The sequence below is a fragment of the Cherax quadricarinatus genome, chromosome 100 (assembly GCF_038502225.1).
Source record: "Cherax quadricarinatus isolate ZL_2023a chromosome 100, ASM3850222v1, whole genome shotgun sequence".
Classification (NCBI taxonomy): Eukaryota; Metazoa; Arthropoda; class Malacostraca; order Decapoda; family Parastacidae; genus Cherax; species Cherax quadricarinatus.
In genome coordinates this window covers 3,887,214-3,898,397 of record NC_091391.1, presented here as the reverse complement: position 1 = coordinate 3,898,397, position 11,184 = coordinate 3,887,214, and positions in this window count along the sequence as shown.

The following is an 11,184-nucleotide window of genomic DNA, read 5'->3' as shown; positions in this document are numbered from 1 at the left end:
CTATTGACAGGTGTTAGTCTATTTGTAGGTGTTAGTGGTCCCTGTGTTTGTAGGTGTCTGTTAGTGTATCCAGGTGTTTGAAGGTATTCGTTAGTCCATCCATGAGTTTGTATAGGTATCGATTAGTCTATACATATATATGTATCTATCTATTAGTCTATTATACAGTGACACCTGCTCAAGAATGATTCGTGAGACAGTCATTGATCTAGAATGTTAGTTTGGTGTTAAGTATAAAAGTCACTCAAAATTATCATGAATGTTAATTGTTAAATAATAATAATAATAATAATAATAATAATAATAATAATAATAATAATAATAATAATAATAATAATAATAATAATAATAATAATCTTTATTCTTACCAGTTCAAGATACAACTTATACAGACCATAGCTGACACCAATGACTTATATAAAACCCCTGGTTATGAGGAGCATTTCCCACAACTTAGGTTAATTTTGTCCCCAGGATGCCACCCACACCAGTCACCTAACACCCAGGTACCTACTTACTGCTAGATGAACATGGACTGCAGGTATCATAAAGAAACACGCTCTGTTTCCATTCGTACCGGGGATCGAACCAGGGACCTCATTGTGTGAGCCAAGTGCACTAGTAATCGAGCTTTGACGTAAAATGGAAGAGTGGAAGAAGTAAGAAGCATTTCCGGTGAAATCAAGATGGAATTAAGCAGATGTTGAGGCCAGGTAGCGGCGTCTTGTGGCTCACCAGGACGATGTCTCTTTAAATGATTGTATTTCTGTAATCTACATTACATAACCCGGTATTAACGTCGCTTGTATCGTAATCTACATTACATAACCCGGTGTTAACGTCGCTTGTATCGTAATCTACATTACATAACCCGGTGTTAACGTCGCTTGTATCGTAATCTACATTACATAACCCGGTGTTAACGTCGCTTGTATCGTAATCTACATTACATAACCCGGTATTAACGTCGCTTGTATCGTAATCTACATTACATAACCCGGTGTTAACGTCGCTGGTATCGTAATCTTTTGTTTTGACATTGTTATTGTTACACTTCCTGTCAACACTGTCTTTTGTTATTGTTACACTTCCTGTCAACACTGTCTTTTGTTATTGTTACACTTCCTGTCAACACTGTCTTTTGTTATTGTTACACTTCCTGTCAACACTGTCTTTTGTTATTGTTACACTTCCTGTCAACACTGTCTTTTGTTATTGTTACACTTCCTGTCAACACTGTCTTTTGTTATTCTTACACTTCCTGTCAACACTGTCTTTTGTTATTGTTACACTTCCTGTCAACACTGTCTTTAATTATTGTTACACTTCCTGTCAACACTGTCTTTTGTTATTGTTACACTTCCTGTCAACACTGTCTTTTGTTATTGTTGCACTTCCTGTCAACACTGTCTTTTGTTTCCTTGTTTATTTTACGTTTGTTGTTAGTATAATCTTTTATTTTCTCATTAAAAGGAGTAATACAAGTGTATTAACATTTATAAATTATAGAGCTTATACATAATTATATATAATTTACATAACATTAACATGATAAATTTTGGTTAAATAGTGTTTATTCTGAAATATATTATAGTGAACAAGAAAAAATAAATGGTTATAAACTATAATTTTTGTGGGAGGGGGTAAGCCAGTGGAAGGCTTCAGTCAGATGACCAAAAGCTCCAGCTGGGGGTCATCTGACTCGCGTCAGGGAACGTTTATCCCCTTTACTAACCTGAAGAATAATATTCTGAATATTTTAGTCATTCTATATATTGTCTTAGCTTTGTTTTTTTGCTAGAGATGTGGAGGATCTTGAGTTAGTAAGTTTATTCAGGTATACACGAATAAGTAAGTTTATTCAGGTATACACAAATAAGTAAGTAAGTTTATTCAGGTATACACGAATAAGTAAGTAAGTTTATTCAGGTATACACAAATAAGTAAGTTTATTCAGGTATACACAAATAAGTAAGTTTATTCAGGTATACACAAATAAGTAATTTTATTCAGGTATACACGAATAAGTAAGTTTATTCAGGTATACACAAATAAGTAAGTTTATTCAGGTATACACAAATAAGTAAGTTTATTCAGGTATACACAAATAAGTAAGTTTATTCAGGTATACACGAATAAGTAAGTTTATTCAGGTATACACAAATAAGTAAGTTTATTCAGGTATACACGAATAAGTAAGTTTATTCAGGTATACACAAATAAGTAAGTTTATTCAGGTATACACAAATAAGTAAGTTTATTCTGGTATACACAAATAAGTAAGTTTATTCAGGTATACACAAATAAGTAAGTTTATTCAGGTATACACGAATAAGTAAGTTTGTTCAGGTATACACGAATAAGTAAGTTTATTCAGGTATACACAAATAAGTAAGTTTATTCAGGTATACACAAATAAGTAAGTTTATTCTGGTATACACAAATAAGTAAGTTTATTCAGGTATACACAAATAAGTAAGTTTATTCAGGTATACACGAATAAGTAAGTTTGTTCAGGTATACACGAATAAGTAAGTTTATTCAGGTATACACGAATAAGTAAGTTTGTTCAGGTATACACGAATAAGTAAGTTTATTCAGGTATACACAAATAAGTAAGTTTGTTCAGGTATACACAAATAAGTAAGTTTATTCACGTATACACAAATAAATAAGTAAGTTGATTCAGGTATACACAAATAAGTAAGTCTATTCAGGTATACACAAGTAAGTTTATTCAGGTATACACGAATAAGTAAGTTTATTCAGGTATACACAAATAAGTAAGTAAGTTTATTCAGGTATACACGAATAAGTAAGTTTGTTCAGGTATACACGAATAAGTAAGTTTATTCAGGTATACACAAATAAGTAAGTAAGTTTATTCACGTATACACAAATAAATAAGTAAGTTGATTCAGGTATACACAAATAAGTAAGTTTATTCAGGTATACACAAATAAGTAAGAAAGTTTATTCAGGTATACACAAGTAAGTAAGTTTATTCAGGTATACACAAATAAGTAAGTAAGTTTATTCAGGTATACACAAATAAGTAAGTAAGTTTATTCAGGTATACACAAATAAGTAAGAAAGTTTATTCAGGTATACACAAATAAGTAAGTAAGTTTATTCAGGTATACACAAATACAGTTACATAGAATTATCATACATAGCAGCATATGTGTAGAGAACCTGGGATAACCCAAAAAAGTCAGACAGAGTGACTTATTTCCACTGGGTTGTGTTGCCAGAACGTTTCTGCCAAGACAGCGACTGAATGAGTGATGGTGGGAGTATTTTTTCAGGTACAATACCTCGGTGATAGATGCCCTTTGTGTCAAAAAAACTCATGTTATTTTAAAATTTCAGCTTATTTTAAAGACTTGGTCAATTTAAGGCCTAAGTTGTCAACTACACCAGATTTGTCACTTAAGATTTCTTACTGAAACTAGTAAGAAATCTTCCCCGGTATTATTATTGCTGCTACTAGTCCTGGAGATCTTAAAACTTAGTCCTGGAAAACATTAGGAAGGTGTTACCATAAGACACCTGCTGTCCCTCTTCACCCATCAGTAAAATAGGTACCTGGGTGTTAGTGGACTTGTGGGGGTCACATCCTGGATGTTAGTGGACTGGTGTGGGTCACATCCTGGGTGTTAGTGGCCTGGTGTGGGTGGCATCCTGGGTGTTAGTGGACTGGTGTGGGTCACATCCTGGGTGTTAGTGGACTGGTGTGGGTCACATCCTGGATGTTAGTGGACTGGTGTGGGTCACATCCTGGGTGTTAGTGGACTGGTGTGGGTCACATCCTGGATGTTAGTGGACTGGTGTGGGTCACATCCTGGGTGTTAGTGGACTGGTGTGGGTCACATCCTGGGTGTTAGTGGACTGGTGTGGGTCACATCCTGGGTGTTAGTGGACTAGTGTGGGTGGCATCCTGGGTGTTAGTGGACTGGTGTGGGTCACATCCTGGGTGTTAGTGGACTGGTGTGGGTCACATCCTGGATGTTAGTGGACTGGTGTGGGTCACATCCTGGGTGTTAGTGGACTGGTGTGGGTCACATCCTGGGTGTTAGTGGACTGGTGTGGGTGGCATCCTGGGTGTTAGTGGACTGGTGTGGGTCGCATCCTGGGACAAAACTGACCTAATTTGCGGGAAATGCTCAGCATAACAAGGGACTTTCTATATAGTAGTATGTCACTGATGTCAGCTATGATCTGTATACCTTGTACATGTACTTTTATACCTTGTACATGTACTTGTATACCTTGTACATGTACTTGTATACCTTGTACATGTACTTGTATACATTGTACATGTACTTGTGTACCTTGTACATGTACTTGTATACCTTGTACATGTAATTGTATACCTTGAACATGTACTTGTATACCTTGTACATGTACTTGTATACCTTGTACATGTACTTGTATACCTTGTACATGTACTTGTGTACCTTGTACATGTACTTGTATACCTTGTACATGTAATTGTATACCTTGTACATGTACTTGTATACCTTGTACATGTAATTGTATACCTTGTACATGTACTTGTATACCTTGTACATGTACTTGTATACCTTGTACATGTAATTGTATACCTTGTACATGTACTTGTATACCTTGTACATGTACTTGTATACCTTGTACATGTACTTGTATACCTTGTACATGTACTTGTATACCTTGTACATGTACTTGTATACCTTGTACATGTACTTGTATACCTTGTACATGTACTTGTATACCTTGTACATGTACTTGTATACCTTGTACATGTACTTGTATACCTTGTACATGTACTTGTATACCTTGTACATGTACTTGTATACCTTGTACATGTACTTGTATACCTTGTACATGTACTTGTATACCTTGTACATGTACTTGTATACCTTGTACATGTACTTGTATACCATGTACATGTACTTGTATACCTTGTACATGTACTTGTATACCTTGTACATGTACTTGTATACCTTGTACATGTACCTGTATACCTTGTACATGTACTTGTATACCTTGTACATGTACTTGTATACCTTGTACATGTACTTGTATACCTTGTACATGTACTTGTATACCTTGTACATGTACTTGTATACCTTGTACATGTACTTGTATACCTTGTACATGTACTTGTATACCTTGTACATGTACTTGTATACCTTGTACATGTACTTGTAGTAAATAAAGATTATTATTATTACTGTTAAGAAAAACGTACAACATACAAGTATCTTTGTTCCGAAACGTTGCTCCTGCCCAGTAGGCTTCTCAGTTTTAAATACCATTGTTATATTCGCTACAATAAATTACCTTTAAGAAATTCGTCTACGTTTATGTAATTTTGGTTAACGATACAACTAAAGTAATTATTACTTACCAATTGTTGTTACTCACTTACCAATTGTTGTTACTCACTTACCAATTGTTGTTACTCACTTACCAATTGTTGTTACTCACTTACCAATTGTTGTTACTCACTTACCAATTGTTGTTACTCACTTACCAATTGTTGTTATTCACTTACCAATTGTTGTTATTCACTTACCAATTGTTGTTACTCACTTACCAATTGTTGTTACTCACTTACCAATTGTTGTTACTCACTTACCAATTGTTGTTACTCACTTACCAATTGTTGTTACTCACTTACCAATTGTTGTTACTCACTTACCAATTGTTGTTACTCACTTACCAATTGTTGTTACTCACTTACCAATTGTTGTTACACACTTACCAATTGTTGTTACTCACTTACCAATTGTTGTTACTCACTTACCAATTGTTGTTACACACTTACCAATTGTTGTTATTCACTTACCAATTGTTGTTACTCACTTACCAATTGTTGTTACTCACTTACCAATTGTTGTTACTCACTTACCAATTGTTGTTACTCACTTACCAATTGTTGTTATTCACTTACCAATTGTTGTTACTCACTTACCAATTGTTGTTACTCACTTACCAATTGTTGTTACTCACTTACCAATTGTTGTTACTCACTTACCAATTGTTGTTACTCACTTACCAATTGTTGTTATTCACTTACCAATTGTTGTTACTCACTTACCAATTGTTGTTACACACTTACCAATTGTTGTTACTCACTTACCAATTGTTGTTACACACTTACCAATTGTTGTTACTCACTTACCAATTGTTGTTACTCACTTACCAATTGTTGTTACTCACTTACCAATTGTTGTTACTCACTTACCAATTGTTGTTACACACTTACCAATTGTTGTTACTCACTTACCAATTGTTGTTACTCACTTACCAATTGTTGTTACTCACTTACCAATTGTTGTTACACACTTACCAATTGTTGTTACTCACTTACCAATTGTTGTTACTCACTTACCAATTGTTGTTACTCACTTACCAATTGTTGTTACTCACTTACCAATTGTTGTTACTCACTTACCAATTGTTGTTACTCACTTACCAATTGTTGTTACTCACTTACCAATTGTTGTTATTCACTTACCAATTGTTGTTACTCACTTACCAATTGTTGTTACTCACTTACCAATTGTTGTTACTCACTTACCAATTGTTGTTACTCACTTACCAATTGTTGTTACTCACTTACCAATTGTTGTTATTCACTTACCAATTGTTGTTACTCACTTACCAATTGTTGTTACACACTTACCAATTGTTGTTACTCACTTACCAATTGTTGTTATTCACTTACCAATTGTTGTTACTCACTTACCAATTGTTGTTACTCACTTACCAATTGTTGTTACACACTTACCAATTGTTGTTACACACTTACCAATTGTTGTTACACACTTACCAATTGTTGTTACACAGTTACCAATTGTTGTTACACACTTACCAATTGTTGTTACACACTTACCAATTGTTGTTACTCACTTACCAATTGTTGTTGTACCTATGAGGTAAGTGGCACTTAAAACACTTTAAGTCGCAGGAAAGTGCCTCCCTCGATGCCCTCAACCCTCAAACAACTCACACACAACCGGTAACTCAAATTATACATTTAAGAAACCAGTAGTTCTGGCAAAAATTATTTGGGTGTAGACTGTATGGTTTTTTTCTTGTGACTGACTGAAAATTGTGATACGGTATGATACAGTTAATAATAACTCTGTAGATACTGGAGTTTATCTGGAGAGAGTTCCGGGGGTCAACGCCCCCTCGGCCCGGTCTGTGACCAGGCCTCCTTAAGTCAGTGTCCCAGGATGCGACCCACACCAGTCGACTAACACCCAGGTAAGATAAGATAAGATAAGATTTCGTTCGGATTTTTAACCCCGGAGGGTTAGCCACCCAGGATAACCCAAGAAAGTCAGTGCGTCATCGAGGACTGTCTAACTTATTTCCATTGGGGTCCTTAATCTTGTCCCCCAGGATGCGACCCACACCAGTCGACTAACACCCAGGATGCGACCCACACCAGTCGACTAACACCCAGGTACCTATTTGCTGCTAGGTGTACAGGACAACAGCCCATTTTACTGATGGGGAACATAGACAACAGGTGGAAAGAAACACGTCCAATGTTTCTACTCTGGCTGGGAATCGAACCCAGGCCCTCACCGTGTGAAGCGAGAGCGTTAACCACCAGGCCACCAGAGCCCCGACAAGTTGATGAATTAGACACATGTGCAACACTTGGGTATCTTTATTGAGGAAACGTTTCGCCACACAGTGGTTTCATCAGTCCATACGAGGGAGAATGATGAAGAATAGGAGGAAATTTGAGGTAATCAGTCCCTCAGCCTTGAGTCGATGTTTGGACTAATGAAGCCACTGTGTGGCGAAACGTCTCCCCTATAGCTACATATGGTGAACATAGTAAGTTCCTGCTATTAACTTAACAATTTAGACCACAGGTAGAACACACACTAACGTTACCTAGCCAGCAAGTCATACGAAGACCAAGGCAATCTACTGCACGAAGATAAACGTTACAGAATGGCGTGTTGTGAGGATTCACCGGTGTCTTCCAGTGTCTTATAACTGCCCACTATATTACAGTGGTTACCTCAGTTTTCCTTCCCAGTTCGCAGTGTTGAGCGTCACCACTCTATTATCTGGTCATCTGAGGCCGGTGGCCTGGTGGCCTGGTGGCTAAAGCTCCCGCCTCACACACGGAGGGCCCGGGTTCGATTCCCGGCGGGTGGAAACATTTCGACACGTTTCCTTACACCTGTTGTCCTGTTCACCTATCAGCAAATAGGTACCTGAGTGTTAGTCGACTGGTGTGAGTGGCATCCTGGGTGTTAGTCGACTGGTGTGGGTCGTATCCTGGGTGTTAGTCGACTGGTGTGGGTCGTATCCTGGGTGTTAGTGGACTGGTGTGGGTCGCATCCTGGGGGACAAGATTAAGGACCCCAATGGAAATAAGTTAGACAGTCCTCGATGACGCACTGACTTTCTTGGGTTATCCTGGGTGGCTAACCCTCCGGGGTTAAAAATCCGAACGAAATCTTATCTTATCACTCCAATATATCCTCGATGAAGACCCATACTATTAGCCGGTTACTAGGAACAGTTCTTACCAAATATCCGTTATGGCGTCTCTCTCTCCCTCCCCAGTCGCTGCTGGTTATTTTTTCACTCTAAATTTAACTCACCAGCAAGATATTTTTCACATTATTTACATTATTGTGATTTACACTCTATAATTTTCGTAAAATTAGGTAAAAAAAAATCCACATTTACAAATTAGAACAATTTGGATCATCGTTATTTTCATCCTTTTCTGGGGGATCACTGGATACATATACCGATAAGTATATTTTTCTCAGTGTATATTTGCTGAGAGAGTTTACTTTCAGCCTCATTTTAGGTATTAACGTCTTGTCTGGTGGTGGAAAGGTTAGGTGCACCTTGCAAGAGCCTCGTGTAGTCGATAGGCTTCAAACCCCATTAACCAACCAGGAGAAAAGGGGTCCAAGTGAAACAGGGAAAAAGATAGAGAATCACTGCCTAACTCTACCCATTATCCACACACCATTCCCAATCCTGCCCCCTTCCCTTACATGTACACACCAATCCCAGTCTTGCCCCCTTCCTTTACCTGGAGTTTACCTGGAGAGAGTTCCGGGGGTCAGCGCCCCCGCGGCCCGGTCTGTGACCAGGCCTCCGTAGGTCAGTGTCCCAGGATGCGACCCACACCAGTCGACTAACACCCAGGTACCCATTTTACTGATGGGGAACATAGACAACAGGTGGAAAGAAACACGTCCAATGTTTCTACTCTGGCTGGGAATCGAACCCAGGCCCTCACCGTGTGAAGCGAGAGCGTTAACCACCAGGCCACCAGGCAGACTTGATCAAGAAAATTCTCTGCACGAAGAAGTAGGTATATTAAACATGAGTAACAAAATGAAAGAAGGAATAGCAGAGGCAGCCTCAGACATCTCTTACAGAGAAGGAACGAGCTGAAATAACATATGCAGTAATTCCAGCGGGATATCAAGTAATGAGGAAAGAAAGAGGAATCAAGTGAGGTGGTGGAAGATTTGCAATGCTAATCAGAAAGCCCTGGAACTTTGAAGAAAGTAGAAGAATAAGCTAATATTTGGCATAATCAAGACTGGGGAATTCGTTCAAGTAGTGGTAGCAGCAATTTACAACCCTCCACCAAACAGTAGGAGACCAAGACAAGAATGTGAAGATAATGACTAACAGTAGTGGAAGCATAAAAAAAAGCCCACATGATCCAAAGTCACTAATCATGAATGATTAGTAACTTTGAGTGGGAGAACTGGGATTTAAGAACATAAGAACATAAGAAAGAAGGAACACTGCAGCAGGCCTACTGGCCCATGCAAGGCAGGTCCATGTGAGCAAGTAGCTTACACAGATCAGAAATGTGGAAGGATAATCTGATGGAAGGTGGTGATAGGAAACTTTGTGTCAGCATGTTAGGGACACTACCAGAGGAGGATGAACCAGCAAGCCAGATCCACTATTTACCAGGGCAAAAAAGAATGAGATATCTCCGGGTTGGGCCACCATACAACCCCGAGTCTTGAAAATCGTGTGAAAACAGAGGTTGGGGAAAGAATAACAGGTGAGATACAGGAAAGCTTAGATTTCAGAAGAGGATACTATGCAGGGATAAAGAGAATTCTTAAATAAGGTACATTGGAAGAGTTAACCTGGAAGATAAGTCATGAAATAAAATAGAAAACTGTCGTAAAATACAGGAAAACAGAATGTCGTACCTAGAGAAGAGGCAATGATAAAAACGACCCGTGTGTTAACAATAGAGGGGTGAAAATGAAATCAAGAGCAATAAAAAATGAAAATACATGAGAAAAGAAGATAAAGAAGTGAGCAGAAGAGTAAGAAATGAGATGGTATAAACCTTGGTAATAAATACCGGCAAGTTAGTCGGTATATGCAAAACAACCACTCTGAAAGAATAGAGAAATTCCAAGCGCTTTCGTGACTACTCACATTATCAAGGAACTATCATAGTTCCTTGATAATGTGAGTAGTCACGAAAGAGCTTGGAATTTCTCTATTCTTTCAGAGTGGTTGTTTTGCATATTTTGAAATCACCTGTTTACTGTGATCTTATTGCATATATATATATAAGAACATAAGAATGGAGGAACACTGCAGAAGGCCTACTGGCCTATGTTTACGTGTCTTTCTAAGCCAAGAAGTGAGTATAAATGCTAAGAGATAATTTTAGAATGATAGATAAGCAAAACCCAAATCTAAAGCGAAACTGTCTCAGTTACAGGAGAAGAAAGAGGATAGTAAAGACCAGGTAACAACACTTAAGAAGAAGGAGAACTCACGAGAAATTGTGAGGAAGTCTACGAGGAGCTGAACCAATGACTGAAGATAATACTCTCAATATAGACTATGACAACACCAGAGATGTTGAAGGGAAAGTGTATATCATTAGTTACATGTCACTATACACATAAGAGGAGAGAAAACGTATGAGACACATAGAAGACAATGGAACATTACGAAGTATCAACGTTAATTTTGTCAGAAGGTGCAGACGTACAGAACAAACCACTACGTCAAATTTGATAAATTAGACGCTTGTGCAACATTTGGGTATCTATATGGGGAAACGTTTCGCCACCCGGGAGCTTCCCTAGTCCAATACAGAATGGTTGAAGATCAGAAGTTTGAGGTAATCAGTCTCAGCCTGGAATC